The sequence below is a fragment of the Astatotilapia calliptera genome, chromosome 23, assembly GCF_964374335.1.
Source record: "Astatotilapia calliptera chromosome 23, fAstCal68.1, whole genome shotgun sequence".
Classification (NCBI taxonomy): Eukaryota; Metazoa; Chordata; class Actinopteri; order Cichliformes; family Cichlidae; genus Astatotilapia; species Astatotilapia calliptera.
The window spans coordinates 42,039,755-42,063,560 of record NC_137443.1 but is presented as its reverse complement, the minus strand read 5'-3'; the positions used below and the strand labels follow the sequence as shown (position 1 = coordinate 42,063,560).

Below are 23,806 nucleotides of genomic sequence, written 5' to 3'. Positions count from 1 at the left end.
AAATTGCAACTGTTTCAAACTGACTAATTTGTTCATACACTTGAGCATAAACACACGCACAGTAAATGGCCTGTACTTGTACAGCGCTTTACTTAGTCCCCAAGGACCCCAAAGAGCTTTACACTACATTCAGTCATTCACACATTCACACACTGATATTCTCATGTTAAAAATATAGAAAAAGGATTTTATCACCCATAAATGTTAACTTCTCATGCCTCTTAGCACAAGCAGGAGCAGAAGCGCCCTCTGCAGTTTGTGTGTGGAAGTGCAAAAGCTTACAGCACCTGGTATTCCCAGGCGGTCTCCCATCCAAGTACTGACCAGGCCCGACCCTGCTTAGCTTCCGAGATCAGACGAGATCGGGCGTGTTCAGGGTGGTATGGCCGTAAGCGAAAGCTTTGCTATATAAAGGGCATTTTATAAGTGGCAAGTGTCTCACAGTTTGATATATATTATTGTGCCAAGCTTTATATGTTACAGCGAAAGCATGCAGCTATTCGTTGTTAACTGCAGCTTCAACACTGAGCTGCAGAAATACTTTTCCCACAGTAACATCTCCATAATAACATATGTTAGATTATTATAGAACCGTGTGTTTTGTAATTCTAACATTTTTGTCATTTGGAGACTTTAACTTCTATATAGAAGAGAAAACGTGTGCATGTGTCATCACAGCATGTTTAAAAAGGCTGTTTCTGTGCTCTTCTCTCGCTTACGGCCATACCACCCTGAACACGCCCGATCTCGTCTGATCTCGGAAGCTAAGCAGGGTCGGGCCTGGTCAGTACTTGGATGGGAGACCGCCTGGGAATACCAGGTGCTGTAAGCTTTTGCACTTCCACACACAAACTGCAGAGGGCGCTACTGTTTAGTAAGAAACTTCATGACCTCTCTTCTAATTTTTTGCTTGTGTACCGTTAAAAAATTAAAACAACAATCATCTCTGCAGCTTATTGGAGACACCTTTGTGATTCTGTTGTAGAGCAGAGCAGAGGCAGACATTTGATACACCCGGGGCTTAGCCCTAAAGGGTAGTATGCATGGGATTTGGGGGGTGGGGGGGAAGAAATGACTGAAAGATTAATTGGCTCTGTTTTGAGTTCATATTCATATAGGGAAAAATATATCACATGTGCAGGACACCTTAAAGTAGTTTTTTAATTAAGCAGCAAGGCAGAACAAAGTCGGGGCTGTATCAAGACACAGGGCCTAAACCCCAATTCAACCAGACCCAGAACTGATCCGGAATTAAAACAGGACTACAACAGTTCAAAAGCAGGACTACTTAGGATTTAACCAAGACAGAACCAGAATCAGAGCTAGATGATAGTAGCACTAAAAATCATCATAGACCTGCACTACACTTATTTTTTAATTCTACCAAAGTACAATATTTAGATTCAGAAAAGTTTAGATAATTATTTAACCTTGTTGTGCAAACAAGCCTGCAAAACTTAATAAATATAGAATTTGAAAAATAACAAACCTAAAAAGAAACACTAGGTACGAGATACATGAGGACCTATGATACGCTGATACTTTTGGTAAACAACCATTTGACTAACATGTGTGTCTCACCTGCTCTTGTTCATCTCTGCTCTGTCCTCTCTCTCTCCCTCTTTGTGCTGACAATCAAACCAAACACCAACATCATCAAATATACAGTTGAAACCAGATATTTACACATTCTTCAGATAAAAACAAAAACACTTTTTTAATTGTAACATCAAATCAGACTAAATGTTTATTTTTTATGTTGATAAATATAAAAAACATATTTGTTAACTTTAAGAGTAAAGAGAGAAACTGTCTGTATTTCTTAATTGTAAATGGCACCAAATTGTATTCAAACTGAGCCACACTTATGGAGCTCCACAATTCTTTTCCAGGTGTTTTGGTTGACATCTCTTGATGTTCCCATGTCACAGAAACAGGCTCTGTGTTTTGCCTTATATGCATCCACAGGTGTGCCACCAACCTATCAGAAGCTTCTTCAGCTCAGAATGGAATCGTCTGGAGTTTTCTTATTAATTAACAATAAACTTAGTGTATATGTGCTCCTAAATTTGGTGAAAGTGATAAAAAAGAGACAGCTCTCTCTCTTTAACTAATTCAAAAGATATTTCAATATTTATTTATGCAAAACAAAACAAGTTTACTCTAAATTGATGTTGTACAGTAAAAAAATGTTCTTGTGTTTTCCATAAAGTGTATGTAAATATCTGGTTTCAACTGTGAATGTACTGCTGTGTATTGAAATTCCTTTTGTTTTGCATAGAAATATACTGAACAACATACAAAGCATAATATATAAAATAACATCTACCAGAGTTTTTCTTTGAAAGAAGCTCCTTATGTCCAGTCTTGTATATCAGTGCATAACTGAAACCGATTTATTTAGCCGTGGAGGGAAACAACTGAAAATATGAAATAAACACACATGTAAGCTGAGACTCTCTAAAGAAACAGCATTGTTGTTGTTCGGCTTTTCATTTCACCTTTTGTTGATTCACTTGAAGAGCAAGTAACGTAATATGGGTCAAGTGATCAGTTTGATATCAATCTTTTGTGATGCACCGTCATATTTACATTATTTGTACAGTACGAATGATTTCCTTTGGAACCTGGTCAAACTTCAGTTCTCTGTCTGCCTCGCTGCGCTTCTCCAACAGCGCACTCGCAGGCAGCAGCTGCCCCGCCCCCTCGCTCAGTGCCTGAGCTGGGATCATACCAATATTAAGGGGAAAAGTTCACAGCAAATGTCTTTAGTGGCAGGAAGGATCGATTCTTCACCAATAGTGAATGACTTTTTAGCCTTAGCAATACGGTTAGCCACCAAGTATGATGCTCTCAGTGCACTTGTATTTGTTGTTGTGGAGGCCCTCAGTAATGGCTTCTGTCCCTGTTGTTCCTGCTTTTTTCTTTTAAACTAGTCCAAAGGCTTGTTTTTTAATGTCGGGTGCTTGGTCTCCAAGTGACGAAGCAGTTTTGAAGGCTTCATTGCCTCATTGGAGAGCTGGTCTCCACATATATTATGCAGAGCGGGCTTGGTGCATGGGAATCACTTGTTGCAATATATCCACTTGTTGTCTGTTAAATGCAGCTTTCTTTTTCTTAGTAGTTGTCATAGACTCTTCTTCTGTCTCCTCACTGGGCCTTTTTTCCTTTGCAAAGAAACCCTCCAAAGACATCTGTTTTTTACTAATTTTGCTAGTTTGTGGGTTTAATATTAACTAATGTATCTTGACATGCGTCAAGAGTCAGTCATAGACTGAAGTAACTGAGAGAATTCAGTCTTTTTCCAAATAAAACACTGTTCAGAGTCGGATAATAAATAAAACGGAAATAATGTAAGTTATTTATTTTTTCTGTGCGGTACGAGCTTCAACTCTCTTGACCCGGTACCAAACGACTCAAGGCCTGGTACCGGTCCGTGGCCCGGGGGTTGGGGACCGCTGCTATAGACTACAGTGTACGCTCTACACCTACTTACTGGTTTTTGTTGCACCAGTCTGCATCTCCCAATTACTTTGTGTGTTTCGCTTACAGCTCCGCACCACCCAGGCGGCAAAAAATGTGCATGTTCTTTGTGATCTCGTAACCAATGCCCTCTGCCGTCAAAGTCGAGAATTAGTTAATGGGCATCATGTGACTAGTGGAAGCCAGATCCTTTTATTTAGCAAAATTGGGGTTAATAGTTAAATGTTATTGTTGAGGGGCACAGACAGCACATGTACACAGATTAAAAAATAGTAATGCCTCAAGAACAGGGCTCTTGGGACGTCCAAGAGGAAAGGGGCAAATGCTCAAGCCCCCTCCGTTATGGCAACGACGTTTACACTTTTGTCTTTTAGACGTTTAGAAAAGTCTTAGAAATGAATCGCATGCCAAAATGAAAACAAAAAAATTGGATGACATTAAAAACAAAAGAAACAAGAGACAGGGCGCTGAATAAGAACTTGTCAGCTTGTGAGTCTTGTAACTGGTGATGCTCCAAATGTTAAAAAATAAATATATAAAAACCAACAAACACCAAAAAGTGACTTTTATTATATGCTTATCCTGTGATCAGATAAAAAATATTTTATTAGAAGCAAGCTGGATCTAAGAGATTATTTCTACACAGCATCCTACAGTCAGTACAATTAATATGTCGGTATTGGTGGGATGAATATAAAATTCCCTCATCAGAAGGAAATAATAGTTTTATGTTATTTCATGTAACATGTGAAGAAATACAGGTTGATCACATGTTAAAAAATGTATATACTTATTGCTAAGACAGACTCAAATAAAAACTTATAATGAAGAAGACGTTTCCAGCGACGTTTAGTTAGAGCTGATGATAAATGTTGCTCTTTTGTTATCTCAGAAATGTAAATTTGTGGGTACAGAAGTAGAGCGCATGGGGATTTTTCCTATAGTTGCATTATTGGATTCAAAGGTCATTTCATCACCATAATAGTGCACAGGTAACTTTCCTTCACATTTGACCACAACTATTCTGTTAGTGAGAAGTGTGCCTTTATACTGACACTTGGGTTTCCTGGCTCCATTGTTCTTTAGGTCACATCTAACAATGCGAAACTTTGCTACACTCTTTGTCGTGCCATTCGTCTGATCATATCTTCCTTGACCGTTACAAATGGCTTTGACCTGTTTGTAATCACTGAGGATGAATGTGTTAACATCCTTACATTTGTTTCGATCAGCATATATTTTCTTTTTTTTCATTTCTGTATCACATTTTTTCACGCTCATCTTGGCATCTACATGCTGTCGTCTAAACTTTTCATAATTTGTTTCATTCAGTCGCTTCTCAATTCGGTTGGGTTGAAGATTGGCTGGTTTTGAGAGTCCAGTAACAAAGGGCAGCACAAGCAGCAAACAGGTAAACATGATCCTCATTGTTTCCTGGAGAGAGAAAAACAGGAACATTTTCCAGATCAAGAATTTAATGCAACAAAAGCGTCATCACTGTAGTGGCAGAAGTAAGTATTTGATCCCCTGCTGAATTTGTAAATTTGTTCCCTTATAAAGAAATAAACAGTCTCTATTTTTTGTGGATGTTTTATTTTACTGGAGAGAGACAAGAACACCAACAGAAACAAAACACAATACATGATTTATTTTCACTGATTTGCATATAATTGAGTGAAGTAAGTTTTTGATCCTCGACAACCCAACAAGAGTTCTGGTTCCCACAGACTGGATTACAGTCAATCAATCAGTCCATTACAGATACTCCCAATCTCAGTTTATTATGTGTATAAAGCACACCTGTCCACAGTACCAAGTTCTTCCATTCCAACTCCATCTCCACCACCATGGGCAAGATTGAAGAAGTGTAAAAGGATTAGTTACTGAGGTCTACTCGGGCAAGGGACCTCAGGGACAAGAAAAGTCATGGTCAAGACCAAAGACCTCTTATCTTGCTCCATGTAATATCTTGGCTCATGGGGTGAGGATAATCATGAGAAAGGTGTTGGATCAGCCCAAAACTACAGGCCAGTCTTAAGTTTGCCAGTAAACATCTAAATGATTGAGAGAAGGTTTGGGGGGAAATGCTGTGGTCATTTGAAATCAAAAACTCTGTGGCATGAACTGAGCCCACTGTGTTTGGAGGAAGAGAAATGCTGAGTGTAACCCACAGAACACCATCCCCACTGTCAAGCACAGAAGTGGAAACATTATACTGTGGGGCGCCTCGCCACATTGAGGCGGCCAGTAGATGGAGCCATGTACTGCAAAATCTTGGACAAGAACCACTTTCTCTCAGGCAGAAGACTGAAGATGTGTCATCGATCTTCCAGCATGACAATGGCCTAAAACATACCACTGATGCATACTTTAGGTGTGGCTAAAGAAGAAGCACAAGGACATGGAGTGGAGCTAAGGCAGTCTCCAAACCTCAGTCCTGAAGAAAATCTGTGGAGGGAGCTGAAGCTTAAAGTTACCAAACAGCAGCAAAGAAATCTAAAGAATTTAGAGAGTTTGTGGAAGGAGGAGTGGAAAAAAATCCCTCCTGAGATGTGAGCAAACCCAGTGACCAACTACAAGAAACATATTACCGCAGTGCTGGGCAATAAGGGTTTCTCCACCAAGTACTAAGTTGTGTTTGAGATCAAATACTTACTTCACTCAGTGACATATAAATCAATTCATTTATTTTAGCAAATATATTTTTTATTGAATTTTGGTTGATATTCTGTCTCATTACATCAAAATGAAAATACTTAAAAAAATTAGAGACTGATCATTTAATATAAGTGAACAAACTTACAAACTCAGCAGGGGATCAAATGATTATTTCCCCCCAGATAATAGCTTCTTTTTATGACCAGCTTTTTTCTTTTTTGTCTTTTTGAAAAGCTGCTGGCCAACAAAGTTTTATTCATAGATGTTTTTTGCATTAGATAAATTTGCAAACTGAACTCCACGCTTCCAGAACCTCTCAGTTTCTTTGGCAGAGTTTACGTTTCATTTTTAATGGCTTGTTGTTTTTTTTATTGACTTATATAGAAACCCACACAAGTTTAACTTTAAAAACAACTTATGTAACAAAAAAATGAACCAACTTAATGGATCAACATAAATAAAAGGATAATTTCAGTGTTTTTCATCTATTCTTTATGGAGTTTTTCCAAAACATTTTCAAACGTTCAGATCTGTCTTTTATTTTCTTGTTTTAACATTATACATGGTGAACTAAAAACCCTGGAACATGGTTTGAAACATTGAAGGCAGCATGTTTCGCTTTTTGGCAGCTTTTATTTTGAAACTGCAACACTAAGCAGTACTTCTCCACACCTGTGGTGCACGCGCTGCGCAGACCCCGTCGGGCATGCGCGGCAGAGGAGGGGGCTGACTTGAGCAGAAAGCGCGGAGAGACAAGTCGGAAGGAAAAGACAGACGATCTCTGATAAAGCAAAGCAGACAGAAAGAATTTACCTGAGCTCTCTGCTGGACAGGTAATTACCGCAGTTTGGTTTAATATTTTGTTTTAAACAGTGTAACTACGAAGCGAACATAAATACAGGTGATATATTTTCATACAGTTATGTTCCAGTCGGGTTAATGTTTGTGTGTCCTCACCGTAAAAACTGCAGGTTATTGGAAAGTGCCTGAAAATATGTCTGCAAAGCACCCCTCAGTTGAAATATTAATTTTGGCTCGCTATCTACTCTAGAAAATAATTTGCGCGTCTACGTCGCCATTTACGGTTCAATGTGTGGCCGTAAGCAAGGAATTCCTGGTGCTTGAGGGTCATCTAGTAAACGCCAACCATCATTTAAAAATAACCAAAAACAGCTGTCGTTACTTTAATGTAGTCTTTTAAATCATTAAATGATAAAATAAAGAAAATCAAAATCAATATAACAGCTTCAAAAAATTCAACATCTAAACCAGTCATTTTTTTTCTTCAGTAAATATTTTGAAACTTATCAGAGGCACTGGAGGACATGTTGAACAATAATATTGTGTACGTTTTTTAGAGTATTACTGGATATTTTTAAAACAGGCAATTTTAATCATTTACTTACATATGGTAGATATGGTAAACAAGTGAAAATGAACAACAAATTAAGTAATTTAAATAAATTTGATGATTTGTTAACTCTCAGTTGATGAGTTCATGAGGTGTATCTAAAGGCAACTTCTCTACTTGCATCCACACATTGAACCTTACAGAGGGAAACGGTCATTGCACTCAGTCATGACAACATTCTTGTTAAATGTAATTATTATATTAGAAAGTTATGAAACTTTTAAGCAAACTTTTCCAAATGAGGACACTTACCGTATTTTTTGCTTTACTGATCAGTGGTTGGTTGATTAACCTGCAGGAGTTCAGGCACGAGTCAGTCGTCTGGAACAGCAGGTGGTGAAGATGTCTTCAGTAAATGAAATGCTCTAAAGGGGAATTAAAATTGAACATTATTTGAACATAAATAAAAAAAAGATAGGCCTCTGCCTGTGCATGCACATTTCTTATTCACGATATTCATGGTCACAGAACCCAGATGATGCATGTTTTAAAGCCCATATCTGGTTAGTGAATGTGAGTATAAGTGTGGCAGGAGATCGAGTTATTCAAAATAAGCCTGTTGTCTATAAAAGATTTTAAATATACAAATAAAAAGTTCTTACCAAACGAGGAGTCAAGATGAGCAGAGACCAGGTCTAGTGCAGCTCAGCTGTTAGTAAATTCTACCTGAGCAGGTTGGAGCTCATTTGTGTCACAGACAAGTAAAACTTTGGGGGCTTCAGCTTTTAAACATTTCAGCAGCCCCACCTTAAATTAACTAGCATCAGTGTCTACATCACCAGCCCACCAGTTAGCACTGCTCTGTTTGTGGTTCAGAACATGCTGCAAACATGATGTGAGGACCAGTGACCACAGCTGCAGATGCAGGTTGTCTTTCATAGCTCGCGTTACAACAATTGCAGCTATTTTTTTTTCAATTCAATAAACCACATGTTTTAAAAATAAGTAAATAAAAAAATATTGACATTTGTGAAAAAAGTGCAGAAACTGCCTTTTGGCTTAGTTTTTGTTAAGGCAAGGCAAGTTTATTTGTATAGCACAATTCAACAACAAGGTGATTCAAAGTGCTTTACAGAGACATTAGAAACAAGAACAAATAAAAAGCATGATTTAAAATTGATTAAAACAAGCAAATAAACTAACTAACTAATTAACAAACAAACAAAACAGTATATAAAATCAAAACAGATAAAATCAGAACAGTAGATAAAATCAGTAGTTAAATGTAAGTTTTGAAATTTAAGCTTAAAGTGTGGATTTGGTGCTTTATTCAAATGCAGCTGAGAACAGGTGAGTCTTCAACCTGGATTTAAATAAACTGAGTGTTTCAGCTGATCTGAGGCTTTCTGGGAGTTTGTTCCAGATATAAGGAGCATAAAAGCTGAATGCAGCTTCTCCGTGTCTGGTTCTGACTCTGGGAACTGATAAAAGACCGGATCCAGATGACCTGAGGGATCTGGATGGTTCATACTGGGTCAGGAGGTCATTGATGTATTTTGGTCCTAAACCATTCAGAGCTTTATAGGCCAGCATCAGAACTTTAAAGTCTATCCTCTGACGGACAGGCAGCCAGTGTAAGGACCTCAGAGCTGGACTGATGTGGTCCACTTTTTTGGTCTTAGTGAGGACTCGAGCAGCAGAGTTCTGAATGAGCTGTAGTTGTCTGACTGATTTTTTTAGGTAGACCTGTAAAGATGCTGTTACAGTAATCAAGCCTACTAAAGATGAATGCATGGACTAGTTTTTCCAGGTCCTGTTGAGACATCAGATCTTTTATCCTTGATATATTCTTGAGGTGATAGTAAGCTGATTTTGTTATTGTCTTAATGTGTTTTTCTAAGTTTAGGTCTGCATCCATCACTACACCCAAATTTCTCGCCTGGTTTGTGGTTTTTAGATGTATAGATTGAAGTTCTCTGGTGACCTGTAATCGTTTTTCTTTGGCGCCAAAGACTATTACCTCAGTTTTGTTTTTGTTTAGCTGGAGAAAATTGTGGCACAACCAGTCATTGATTTCCTCAATGCATTTACCAAGAGCCTGTACAGGGCCTCGGTCTCCTGGTGACATTGTGATATATATTTGTGTGTCATCTGCATAGCTGTGATAGTTTATTTTGTTGTTGTTTATAATCTGTGCCAGTGGGAGCATGTAGATGTTAAACAGAAGGGGTCCCAAGATGGAACCTTGGGGAACTCCACATGTGATACTTGTCTGCTCAGATGTGAAGTTACCTATTGATACAAAGTATTTCCTGTTTTCTACGTATGTTTTGAACCAGTTTAGTACAGTTCCTGAAAGACCTGTCCAGTTCTCCAGTCGTTTGAGTAATATGTTGTGGTCAACTGTATCAAATGCTGCACTGAGATCCAGTAAAACTAGGACTGACATTTTTCCACTGTCTGTATTCAGACATATGTCATTAAACACTTTGGTCAGAGCGGTTTCAGTGCTGTGGTTCTGTCTAAAACCTGACTGGAAGGCATCGTAGCAATTATTCTGTTTTAAGAAGTAACTGAGCTGTTGAGAAACTGCTTTTTCAATGATCTTACTTAAAAACGGGAGATTTGAGATCGGCCTGTAGTTGTTCATTTGTGTCTTGTCAAGATTGTCCTTTTTCAGTATAGGTTTGATTACAGCAGTTTTTAGTGATTCTGGAAACACACCTGATAATAAAGAAAAGTTGACGATCTGTAACAGGTCTGACTCTAAAGTCTTTGAGACCTTTTTGAAAAAACTTGTTGGCAGGACATCTAAACAGCAGGAGGAGGAGTTCAGTTTACCTAAGATGTCCTCCAGGTCTTTGCTGTTAATAGGTTGAAACTGTTTCATGGTGTTTAAACAGTTTTTTGGTGGACACAGTACATATCCTGGATCTGCTGTTGATGTACCAATTGCTTGTCTAATTTTTTGGATTTTTTCAGTGAAGAATTTGGCAAAGTCATTGCAGGCCATGGTCGAATGAAGTTCAGCTGCCACTGACACAGGAGGGTTTGTTAGCCTGTCAACTGTAGAAAATAAGACCCGAGCATTATGGCTGTTTTTAGTGATGATGTCAGAGAAGTAGGACCTCCTTGCATTCCTCAGTTGTAAATTATAATTGTGAAGTTTCTCTTTATAAATGTCATAATGAACCTGGAGGTTTGTTTTTCTCCATCTGCGCTCAGCTTTCCTACACTCTCTTTTTTCTTTTTTCACCAGTGTGGAGTTTCTCCATGGAGACTTTTTCCTTCCAGAGATAACCTTCACCTTAATGGGAGCAATAGTGTCCATTACATTTAACATGTTAGCATTGAAGCTATTGACGCGCTCATTGACTGAACCTTTGGACAGGTCAGGTGTTAATGGGAAGACCTGGTTAAAAATTGCACTACTGTGTTCAGTTATACACCGTTTTGTGATCACTGTTGTTGATATATTTGTGTGGGCTGAGATTTTACTTTCAAAGAAAACACAGTAATGATCAGACAGGCCCACATCAGACACAGTAACCTTTGAAATGCTCAGGCCTTAAGTAAATAATGGCACGGTGTAATATATCACGTGTTGTTATTCCCCTGATGTTGTATACACCTAATTTTAAAGTGGGCACTAAGACTCTATTGTAGAGTCTGACAGCAGCTGGAAAGATATCATCTGAAATTTCTCCTGGCACACTGTTGTTGCAGCAGCGTGTCACTGTAGGAGCTGCTCAGTGCTGCTAGGATGACCTGCATGTGGTGGGAGGTGGGTTTTTGTTTTATTTTTAATATCCTGTCCTATCTGCCAGCTTTTGCAATCAGAATTGTGACCTGAATGCATTGTGGTGCAGAACACATTTTGCTTTTGCAAGATCAGCTACTTAGAATCTCTATAGGCTCCTCTTGTTCATGTGACTATGTTATCTGTTTATTTATTCATTTCTATTTGTGTTATTTCAGTTATTACACTGGTATAGTATGACTATGTCACCTGCAGCCTCCAGCAGTACCAGTTACCTGAGACCACACATCTCAGCGACGTGTGCGTGCCCATCCCAGCAGGGGAAAGAGGGAAGCCCCAGCTGTCCCAGCAGAACACACCATAAAAGATGATTGATGTCACCCCAGAGTCATAGACGGTCTTCAGAAACTCCAAAACAATTGAATCTAGCCTTCTAGGTGTCCATCAGGTGTGATGTCAGAGCCACCAGCCTGCAGCTGTTGTTCATTTACATCTGCCTAATTTATCATTTATCCTCAGCACAATTTTCAGTTCCCTTGCCTGAAACTGGATAACATGTAAAGTCTAAATTCAAACAAAGGTTGGGGAAACCTGCACTGAGCCGAGACAGAAGAAGTCTGAAGTCGAACTCGGATGAGTGACAGAGCGTTCCTGCTACTGAAAACTCTACGTCCAGATGAACAAAATGAACTTTTCGGGGCAGGTCCCCAGATGTTTTCTCTTCTCAGAATCCTCTTCACAGATCGTATCTCTTTTATCTGACATACAGTCATGTGGAAAAGAGTGTTTTCATGGGAATCTATAGAGTACTCTGAAAAACTAAGCACTGTACATGAGTGAGTAGCTTGCAGAGCCACCTTTTAGCAGCAGTAGCGTCACCAAATTGTTTCTATATGACTCTTAGTCTCCATTCGCCTGACGTTTCTTTACATCGTTTTGTCAGTTCATTGAGGTTTGTGGTATTGTTTATGTAAAGCCCTCTTAATTTCCCAGCACTGTTTTTCAGGTTGAGGTGTGGACTGTGACCTGGTCATTGCAACACCTTGATTCTGTTGTAGCTCTGCTGATGTGCTTGGGATCTTTGTCCTGCTGCATTACCAAAACTCAGTTTTGACTGTAGACTACTTGGTATACAAGGGAATTCATGGAAAACTCAATGACTGCAAGGGCCCAGGTTCTGTAGCTGCAAGACAAGCTCAAATCATCACCCCTTCACCACCGTGATATATATAGATATATATATATATATATATATATATATAGATATATATATATATATATATATATATATAGATATATATATATATATATATATATATATATATATATATATATATATATATATATATATATATATATATATATATATATATAGAGATAGAGATAGAGATAGAGATAGAGATAGATATATAGAGATAGATATAGATATATAGAGATAGATATAGATATATAGAGATAGATATATATATATATAGAGATAGATATATAGATATACAAAAAACTTGAATCTTACAGTGTTTATTTATCGGATAAAATAAGTTAAATGTCACCGTTATTATTCTCCAGCCGGAAACAGGCCAGGGGTGTCCAAATTCAGAGTCTGCGTCCACCTGAGGACCCGGCCTTCGTGGTCTAAGTGGGCTGGGTCCTCCAAAAGCCGGGCAGACCGGAAATGAGCAACTGTGAAATTGGACGGTCTAGCCTTCAGAATTATGTCACGAGCTCTCTCGGTGGAGTGAAACTCAGGTGTCTGCTCCTTGCTATCTAAAATATAACCGGACGCTGGCGTAAATTTTTGACCATCTCACACTTCTGTTTAATCAGTTTTCTGTTTGACGTTTATTCAGCTGTGTGAAAACCCCGGAGGAATCCTCCCGAGGGATTAATAAAGTTTTATTTAATCTAGTCTAATCTAATAACTTTAATCTCAGCCAAACCGATTTACTCACGAACAAATAAAACCCAATAACAAAAACATGTTTCAGTTATTTAAGTGACTTATATATCATGTTTAACCTGAGTAGCGAAAGACCGCGGGGGTTTGAAAACGATGTTCCAGGAGTTTGCTGTTCTCCCCGGCTCAGATATTTGAAGTTTACACAGCTATATTGTCGCCTGAAAATATGTTAAAAGTTTATTTTGTGACCCAGAAAGAGTAATAAGAGTAAAATTAAAACTAAGTAGCTGCAGTAGTAGTATCCATTGTTGGAAACTGGAATTGGCTGGGCCAATCTGGGATATGGTTTTTCAATTTTGTTGTCCGGGTGGAAAATCGGGAGAAATTGGGGAGAATGGTGGCTCCGGGAGACTTTTGGTAGCGGCACTGAAATTCGGGATTCTCCCGGAAAAATCGGGAGGGTTGGCATGTATGCATGTGAATCAACATTGCAGTTATTGTTGACAGCAGGCCTAAAATTTTATGATATTGGATCATGAAACTGTCCTCAGATATTAAATGTAAATGATTTGTTGCTGCCACAGGATTAGTCTTTCCTGCTTTGGTTTTGATGGAGCTGATGATCTGTAGGAACAATGATATTCTCCTCAGAGAGGTGCAGTATAAAACAGGACTTTCCTGCATTAAAAGACATCCAGCGTAGTGTTCTTACTCTACCTAAATGGATCTGTTACATTAGTAATATATGGGAGTTGTATTTAAGTCCTTTCCACATGAGGACACTTACCTTATTTTGTGCTTTACTGATGAGTGGTTGGTTAATCTGCAGTGGTTGAGGTATGTGTCGGTCGTCTGGAAGAGAAGGTGAGAAGACGTCTTTAATGAATGTAATGCTCTGAAGGTGTCAGTGATTACTGTGAATTCATAGTAAAACTGGATTTCAATGAAAAGCTTATTTAAATTTGAGCATAAATCCATAAATTTGGTGTGTATAAATATACATAATATAAATAAAACATTCTTACCAATTGAGGAGTGAAGACTTGATGAGCAGAGATCACGTCTGGTGCAGCTTCTGTCACAGAAGCAGAAGAACTGACACTTGGCTCTGGAGGCTTCAGTTTTTATACATTTTAAGTAGCTCCAAAAATAATCAAGACCTACGTCACTAGTGCACCAATTGTAACACACTTCTCTTTTTGTGGTTCAGAAAAACATTGCAAATATGAGGAGAAATGACCACAATAGCATGCAGATGTGCTTTGTTATTCACAGCTGAGTCCTGCAAGCAGTTCCTGTGGCCAAACTATTGACAATGTCTTTAAATTATTTTTCTTTACATAAATAAACTGAGTGCACCTAAGAATTGCAGACAATTGCTTTTCAGTTTTACATTTCAAATAAGGATCCAAATGCAGACACAACAGAGAAAAGGGAAGAAAAAGTTTATTTAATTAAAACAAAAGTCAAGGCTCAACACAGGCAGGAGAAAAACTAAATATACCAAAATTAAATAAGGACATGGAAAAAAAGCACACAAGGGACTGGAGATGCAACTTCACATGGCAGAAATTTCTTATTGAAAACAAATTTTAAAAGACTCCTAAAATGTAAAATAAAGACACTGAAATCATCAAATAAGAACCTCCAGCAGGTTAAGTCTCAAACACAACTGAAGATGAACACACCAGACCCCCAGGGGCTCTTACTGTTACAGTCCACCCTTTTTGTTCAGTTCAGGAAATCCTGTATTATCCAGTTCTGTATTTCATAGCATTACCAGGCCACTTTCCCTGTAAGAATCCATTATGGTGGTCAGAGGGCCCGATGGCGCCAGTGTCCGGCAGCCTCGCCTCTGTCAGTGCGCCCTAGGGTGGATGTGGCTAAAATGTAGCTTGCCATCACCAGTGTGTGAATGTGTGAATGACTGATGTGTAAAGCGCTTTGGGGACCTTAGGGACTAGTAAAGCGCTATACAAATACAGACCATTTACCATTTTCTCTCTTCACTCCCAGCCAGTTGTCAGTCAGAGGAGCACATGTGCCATCTCTTACACTTTGTTCAAAGCCAGATAGTTGGACACAAAAGAAACCTTTGATAATAACCAAACATAATATCTGTGTACTAATAAGCAAACACAATGATGTTTCTTCTACTTTTTACACATGAACACAAACCTGACGAAACAAAGCAAAGATGAAAACCAGCCCAAAGTGACTTTAAAGCGATTGCCACAGTGATTCTACCATAGAAACCTGTACAGGTAGAAACAGAGGCTGCAGTCTGACTGCCCATAACTGTCTTTCCTTAGGGATTATTCAACTATTCTGATTCTGACTGATTGTTACCTGTTGAGGGTCAGGGTCTGGCTGGTTGGTCGGAGTCAGCATGCACTCAGCTGTATCATCACTCTTCTTTGTTAGCTCTTTACGTTAGCATGTTGTCTGTGCTGTTGGTTTGATTTTGTTTTGTCTGTCTGCCTGACATGCAGATTACCGAAGATCATTTCTGAAGCAACAATTAACAACATCGTCTGTGAAGGTTCTCAGTCATCCAGGTCATCGTAGTCAAAGGAGCTTGCAAAGAAAAGCGTCTGGACTTCTTTAAGTTGCTTGAAGACATTTCACCTCTCATTCGAGAAGCTTCTTCAGTTCTAAGGTCAAATGGTGGAGAGTCCCAGATATAAACCTAGTGGGAGTTTCCCCCCACAGAGGGACAAAAGGACCCCCTGATGATCCTCTAATCGCCTGAGCCAAGGTGTGAAACTGGGTGTGGGTCCCAATCAGCCAGAGTTTCGGGTGTGTTCATTCTCCAAGCATGACCCAGCAACACGCTCAGACAAAAACTGGTTCACCCGAAAGACAAAACGCCAAAACACAAACTTAACAATGTGGTGTATGCTGTACAGTGCAGCGAGGAATGCCCAGACCTCTACATTGGAGAGACCAAACAGCCACTTCACAAGCGCATGGCACAACACAGAAGAGCCACCTCCACAGGACTAGACTCAGCAGTCCATCTGCATCTTAAGGATAAAGGACACTCTTTCGAGGATGCCAATGTTCACATTTTGGACAGAGAGGACAGATGGTTTGAAAGAGGAGTGAAAGAAGCCATCTATGTCCACTGTGAGCGACCATCTTTGAACAGAGGCGGGGCTTTACGACACCAACTCTCTGCCATCTATAATCCAGTTTTGAGATCCCTTCCCAGACGCCTTAACGCCCACTCACATCCTGGGCCATCTGACCTCAGGAATTCGCATGATAAGGTGGGGCCAGGTTTCACAATGAACACACCCGAAACTCTGGCTGATTGGGACCCACACCCAGTTTCACACCTTGGCTCAGGCGATTAGAGGATCATCAGGGGGTCCTTTTGTCCCTCTGTGGGGGGTTACCCCCACTAGGTTTAAATCTGGGACTCTCCACCATTTGACCTTAGAACTGAAGAAGCTTCTCAGATGAGAGGTGAAACGTCTTCAAGCAACTTAAAGAAGTCCAGACGCTTTTCTTTGCAAGCTCCTTTGAATTAACAACATCATTGTAAGAGTAACGTAATTAGCAAATTTAATACAGGATTGAGTTAGATTACTGCATTATTAAAAAATGTAATGAGATTACAGTAACAGTTTGTAACACATTCCTTGTGCTCAGGACATCTTTAACATGAGTTTTCAGGGGACAAAGACACAAACAAAACAAACATATGACACACAAATAGTCAGGTCTGTTTTTTACAGATGCAGAGCAACACTACCATCTGCATTCACTTCTACTCAGTGAGCAATACACATATTATTAAAGTTATATGAAATTATGAACTTCTTTACCTTTTGTGACACTAATTCTGTCAGAAAACAGTGGAACATTTAGATCAACAATTTAATTCTGAAATCCTAATCTTTGAAAAGCAACACTGTTAAATCATTGAAAAGATTTAATTGTGCATGTCAATACAAATGTGACCTAGGGGTTTGACTGTCTGGTTATAGCTACATGGGTTTCTTTTAGCTTGCAGGTCTTTCACAGAAGAACAAAAAACACCCCCGAAGGCTCAAGATTTCTGATGGTCAGTGCAACCTCACACACTAAGTTCGTCTAACCATCAGATTTCAAACAATTAAAACACAGTAATAATAATAATCAAAGTGTTTTTATTGAGTTTTCAGAAAGCATATCATTCATACAGAAAAGCTCGAACTCAAGTCCTACCACACAGTGTAAGACAAAACTATACCCAGACAGAGGAAGAAAAGAAAAGGGGGAAAAAGAAAAAAGAAAAAAAGAAAAAAAAGAAAGAAAAAAAAAAGGGGGGGGGGGGGAATTGCCAGTTATGGAGTGGAAGGAAAATTAAAACACAGTAAGTTATTGTTTTGTATGTGTCATGATGATAGATTCATTTACGGGTATCACAATGCTCATATCTGAAAGTAAACTGTGATATATATCCCCAACTAAGGTTACTACTAAATGAAGGATCTGTCACGGAGCAGTCGTAGTGTGCTGTGGAGCAGGCAGGATGGAGGACGCACACACAGGACTCGTAACCAAGAGGTTAACTTAAAGTGCAGTTTATTCACCGGGATGACTCATCAGAGAAATAAACATTACTGAAACAACCAAAATCATGAACATGAAACTAGACTGGACACTGGAACCTAAACATAGAGAACCCATAGGAACAGGACTAAGCGCATGAACAACTGCCAAACACAGCACAGGGAAAACACAGGGCTTAAATACACACTGGGATAACGAGGGCATGAGACACAGAAGGGGAGCACAGCTGGGAGTAATCTGACATGACGAGAGCAAGGGAAGCAAAACTCAATACACTGACATAAGACAACGACTTTCAAAGTAAAACAGGAAACAAAACAGATGCCGACATAATTTAGGGATACAGCAACCATAGAACACAGAACAGAAATAAAAAAGACTAGAAAAGATAAGCGATGACAAAAATTCAATAATGATACAAAACTGAAAACATTGGGTCACCAACCCAGGACCGTGACAGGATCGCCCCAAAATGACTAAATATATAAAGGCACTTTCCAGAAGAAGAAGTTAAAAAGATTTTATTTATTGTACAAGCAATATCTGCACAGGAATTACAAATTCTGCAGACATATTACCTTCTTACTGAACCTGAATAACTCACACACAGACGTGTCTGCTGCTTATTTTTGTTAAAACATGATTTTTTATCTTCTCTTCAAATCACATTAGGCATCTTTAGGGCATCAGTTTGACCACTGAAGAACATACATGCTTTATCTTACATGAAAAAGTCTGTATTATGCCTGTGTCATTGTACCACAAAGACAATGATTGCAACACTGTGCTTGCAAAATAGAAGAAATAAGATGACCAGCAAATACATAAAAGATGGTAAAAGTGATCCCTGTTTAGTTTCTTGTCTGCTATCAGTGTTGGGGAGTAACAGAATACATGTACCAGAGTTACATATTTAAAATACAAAATATGAGTAACTGTATTCCGTTACAGTTACAGTTTAAAAACTGTAATGGACTGTGAGCTCAGGAGTCGCTGACAGTCCCCTCTGAGGCCTTCCCAAAATTGCAGCCTAAATTCATGCTCCAGCCATCTGCCATTATCTACAAGAAATGCTGTCAAACCTAAAATGAGGATGTGGTCTCTGTCAGAATTAATAATTTAAGATTGTCATTTGTGCTAAGATATATACAACCATTTCTTCTATGTGTCCTAATATGGTTGTCATTGTGCAGAAAGAGCTCGATCAGCTTTAGTTCCATTACTTGCGTGTGTGCTGATTAAAATAAAAATGTACCTTTGTGCAGACAGGAAGCAGCCTCGACGCAATCATTTCCCATTGTAGCTTTAGAAACCAGACTGTTCTGTTCTATTAAAGTGCAAGACTTCACACCTTTAAATGTTCAATAATGTACAAATAAACAATTACAGTCAGTGAGTTAGGTCTGATACATGTAGTCAATCTAATGAATCAATATTAAATATAAAAAGTACAGAACTGAAAATAAAATGAACATGTAATGGTAAATGAACTGGTTCTCATATAAAACTTTTCTACTGTCTACAACTTGCCTCATTCACCCAAGTACTTTTCTCTATGCTTTTCTCTGTAAGCGCTTCGAGCCTGTACTTTTTTGCTTTAACTTGAGTAATGAAGTTGAATCAGTACTTTAACTTTCACTGGAGTATTTTTTAACAGTAGTATTTGTTCTTCTACTTAAGTACAGAATGTCTGTTCTTTTACCAACTCTGGCTGTCTCTCAGTCTCGGAACACCCACTTGTTGTCCAGCGGTGTCCTGGGAATATGGGAACTAGACAGACTGGGGAAACAATGGGAGGAGACACAAAGATGGAAACAGTTAAGGGACACGAGACATGGAGGGAGAGAGCGAGAGAGAAGGAACAAGAGACAGAGGGACAAACAGAGAGAGCAAGAGACATGAAGGTGGAAGAGAGGGAAGAGAAAGAGGCAAGACGGACTGGGGAACATACATGAATGCACACGACAGACAGAGGGGACATGGAATGAAACACAAGGAGGGGAATATGTAAAAAGAAAAATTAGACATGACAAACACAGAGAGGCAGCGAGGTACACAGATGATGAAGACACAAAGAGAACCTAATAGACAGTGTTGGGAAGGTTACTTTTAAAATGTATTCCACTACAGATTACAGAATACATGCCCCAAAATGTATTTTGTAACATATTCCAAATACGTTACTCAATGAGAGTAACGTATTCTGAATACTTTGGATTACTTAATATATTATCATGCTTTTTACAACTACATGAATGTACTATTGCTGTGTGACTTATTACTATTACTGAAGGTTACTCTCCATACCAATACCAACTAGATTTTTAAATCTTAATATAAAATGAGTAACAGTAGGTGCACATTAGGTAAGGCTGCACTTTTTGCAGCGATCTCGTATGGGAGTGTTCAGTCTGACGTCACTAGCCGTGTCTGGGTCTAAACTCCGCTGCAGGCCCATATATCAAACGATCACTATATCATTACTGAGAGTTGAAAAACTGTCTAAAGTCTTTCATCTTTAATAAAATGATCAGTGTTCTGCTCTACCAGGTGTAACAATTGAGTTTAACATCCAGGCATCCATGAAAACGGAATTTATGACATTTAACGGAGTTAGAAGTTAGCAGGAAGTTAGCTCGCTAGCTTCTATCTAAATACAATATAGCATGTCCTGACTGCGGGGTTTTGGAAACAAATGAAAACGTACAGCTCTGTTATCACTTCCAGCATAAATGAAGACAGAAAACTAAACAGCAGTGATGTTTGTAGGGTTACTGAAGTTGGGCTAGCTGGTATATAATGATGTGCTACGTGACCGCTAGCGACAGAGCTATGTAGCATAACATAAACAAGCTTTTTTTCCACTCGATAAAAGTTAACGTGAGTGTTCTCGGTGGTCAGGAACAAATGTAATCGCATGGCAGAATGCTGTAAAAGGGCCAAACTTCAGCCAAGAGAACAACTGAGATAATCCATCCACAATACGAGGTTAGTCATTCATGTACTGCTGCATGGGCTGGGCTGTAGTTACATCCTAAGGTTTTAAAAACTGAGCTTAAATAAATGATTAGCGGTAATAAAAGCCGAGGGAGGTCAACAGTGATCACTGACTGTTTTAGGAGCTTTTTGAGATCAAATAGAAGAAAATGCAAAACATTAAACATGTTAACAACACAAAAGCCATATTAAACGCAGACTACTTTAGACCCGGAAGTAGGATTCGTCGCGTCATCACTGAACAACCGGATAGAAAACTATTCCGCGCGTATATAAAACAGGTCCGCGGCTCCAAACAGTAGTAAAGGGACCTCTGACTAATCCGTCGGTTTCGGTGTCGGGCTCGTAGCTGAAAACTAGCTTTGCTTTGTTGTCTGGGTCAAGTTTGCTAGCGAGAGACAGAGAGAGGCGTTGAAAAGCTGAGGCTACATTCTTTAGGGCTATACCTGTAACACTTTGCCTATTGCCTTCATATTAAATCATTTTTTGAATAATAATTGTTAGGTTTATATTGTTGATTGTCATTTATGCTTAGAAATATGCACTCATATGTGCTTAGAGTCTTATAATCGATTGCATATTGATAGTATGTCTGATCCTTAGCAGTCTGCAAAGACTGTGTGCCTCCCAGAGCACTCTGGCATACACACACATCTTAAGGTCATGAGAGAGGTCGTGCCTTCTCTTACTGATTTGTGGTATAGGAGGACACCTACTCTGTATCTGTTTAATAAGTATAAGAGCCCTTTGTTTAGAAGGACCGCTGGACGCCTGGCACCAGCTTTAAGGAGTCTTCACAGGATCACATCTTGACCACACACACACACACACGACACACAAACAAGGTACTCTTTGTTTACATGTATACACCTATGTAAGACGTCATATGTTAATGATTCTTATGCATAGTCATATAACCGCAATAAAGAGCAGTGTTACGAGGGAGCAGACGAGAGTGGCTGGGGTTCGAGCGTCAGGAACAGCGCTCGTCACAGTTCTCTCCCTCGTGCACGAGATCAAACAAAGAGCTCTGGTTGGTGTTCAATGCTTTTTGCTGTTGTAGTATAATTGTCTCGTTACAGCGGTGGGTCTGTGCTAGACAGACCCATCAATAATTTTAAAAAAGTTTTCTATGGGCAGAAATCTGTGCCATCAGAAACTGAATTTGAATAAGTTCAATTTGAATTTGAATTGCTCAGATTGAATCTGAATTGTAACTTGAATAAATGCTTTTGAAAACTGAATTTGAATTAGTCTAATTTGAAATTGAATTTATGGTTTGAAAATGATCATCACTAAATTGAAATTGAATTTTATATTTTGAAAATGAATTGATTTGCTTTGAAACTGCATTTTATCCTTTAAAAATTCAGCTCTCGAATAATTTCAGTTTCACTTCTCACCATTCAGTTTCAGTTCTACAATTCAATTTCAGTTCCAAAATTCAGTTTTTTGGAACTTACATCCATCCGGTTCCGGTTCAAGCGCAGATTAATAGAACTACGTTTTACTAGCGGACCGAAAGTGTTACCGACGGGAATCTACAGCGTCTTGAGCTGAATTAAGACTTCAGAAGTCATTCGTCATGTCGAATGACCAGCGAATAAACTCTCAGGTTGGTAATAAATGTATTACATGTATAAGAACAAGCGTCATGTTAACAAATGATAGCTGTATGGTAACTTTTATGCTTATTGTAGCTGTTAGCTAAAAATGCTAATTTAGCATAGTTTGCCCTGAATTCAGCTTTGACAAACAAATATGATCGACTGTTTCTAGTAGAATTCCAAAGTTGTCATCTTGTACCCTCTCAGAGTACCCCCTCTGTATGCTTGCAGAGACCCTACAGTAGGGAAACACGCAAAACGGTGTCCAAACCTTTGTATTTTAGCTTTATTTATGTCTTACACAGCATCCCAACTCTTTAGCTGACTTAATAACTTTAGCTAAAGTGAATAGTTAGTCTAATTCATTAGTGCAGCCAAATATCCTTGGGCAAGATACTAACCCCAAGTTGCTCTCCGATGCATCCATCGGGAGGATGAATGCGTATTAATGTTAGATAGAAAGCACTTACAAAAAAAAGAAGTGATTGGGTGAATGAGGCAAGTTGTAGAGAGTAGAAAGGTTTTATATAAGAATCAGTTCATTTTTATATTTCAGATTTATTTTCAGTTTTCGACTTTTTATATGTAATATTGATGTACATGTATCACACCTAACTCGGTGACAGCAAATTTGAACAACTGTAATCATTTCTTTCCGGCATCTGAAATATTAGTTTAGTTTGGGGTTGTTGTTTTTTTTGTTTCCTTTTGGCTCCTGATATTAGTCAACTACTATTTGTCAATGTTGAATAATGATAAATGAATTATCTACAGTTGCCTCAAAGCGGTTTATAATGCAATTTCACCAGCTGAGACCACATCCTCTTTTTAGGTTTGATAGCATTTTTAGTAGATAATGGCAGATGGCTTGAGCATGAATTTAAGCTGCAGTTTAGGGAAGGTCACAGAGGGGACAGCCAGCGACTCCTGAGCTGTGCAGATCGCCGAGTGCTAATGAGAAGTAAACGAATTGGAAAAAGGAGGGAGTGCGGGGCTCAAAAGCAAGAACATACAGCCTGTAGTGCTGAGTGAAAACAAATATGTTCAAATTATACATTTTCACAATTTATTATCAAATGGTCAGAATTTCAAAGTAGTTTTACATGACGCCATGGACCTCCATCTCTCTGGCTCAAAGACAAAGGCCAAGAGCAAGAAAAAAACAAGAGGATGCAATGACAGAAGAAGCTGTGTCAACACACAGCTTCGATGGAAATGATGATGCAGCTTCAATAAGTGGTGCAAAACTTAACATGAACGGTGCTCTGAGCTGAAACTGCTTTGCAGCTCCCAAAAAAGTTGATTCTGAAAACGTTACATCCAGATGAAGAGAATCAAAGTTTTCGTTATATGGATGATTGAGCAGCGTTTGATTAAATGAACAATAACTGCTGTTATTTGAATAGAGGAAAAAAATGAGTACAACATAATATCTGAACAGAGATATAACATGTGCTAAATTAACATTCACTGAGCCAGCCACTTGCTTG

At 38.8% G+C, this 23,806-nt stretch overlaps 2 long non-coding RNA genes and 2 other non-coding genes across 4 annotated transcripts; 2 read left to right on the top strand and 2 right to left on the bottom strand.

Moving 5' to 3' along the window:
• Positions 1–275: 275 nt before the first annotated feature.
• On the bottom strand, positions 276–394 carry LOC145424598 (5S ribosomal RNA). Its single transcript, XR_013905680.1, has one exon. It is a non-coding gene; the product is annotated as a 5S ribosomal RNA (ribosomal RNA).
• A 319-nt stretch (positions 395–713) lies between these two features.
• On the top strand, positions 714–832 carry LOC113017057 (5S ribosomal RNA). Its single transcript, XR_013905679.1, has one exon. It is a non-coding gene; the product is annotated as a 5S ribosomal RNA (ribosomal RNA).
• A 3,199-nt stretch (positions 833–4,031) lies between these two features.
• Positions 4,032–8,434, bottom strand: LOC113017560 (uncharacterized). Its single transcript, XR_003271500.2, has 3 exons — positions 8,155–8,434; positions 7,805–7,917; positions 4,032–4,917 (listed from the first exon to the last, which is right to left on the bottom strand). It is a non-coding gene; the product is annotated as an uncharacterized LOC113017560 (long non-coding RNA).
• On the top strand, positions 6,888–12,462 carry LOC113017561 (uncharacterized). Its single transcript, XR_003271501.2, has 3 exons — positions 6,888–6,974; positions 11,219–11,276; positions 11,471–12,462. It is a non-coding gene; the product is annotated as an uncharacterized LOC113017561 (long non-coding RNA).
• The last annotated feature ends 11,344 nt before the right edge of the window (positions 12,463–23,806 follow it).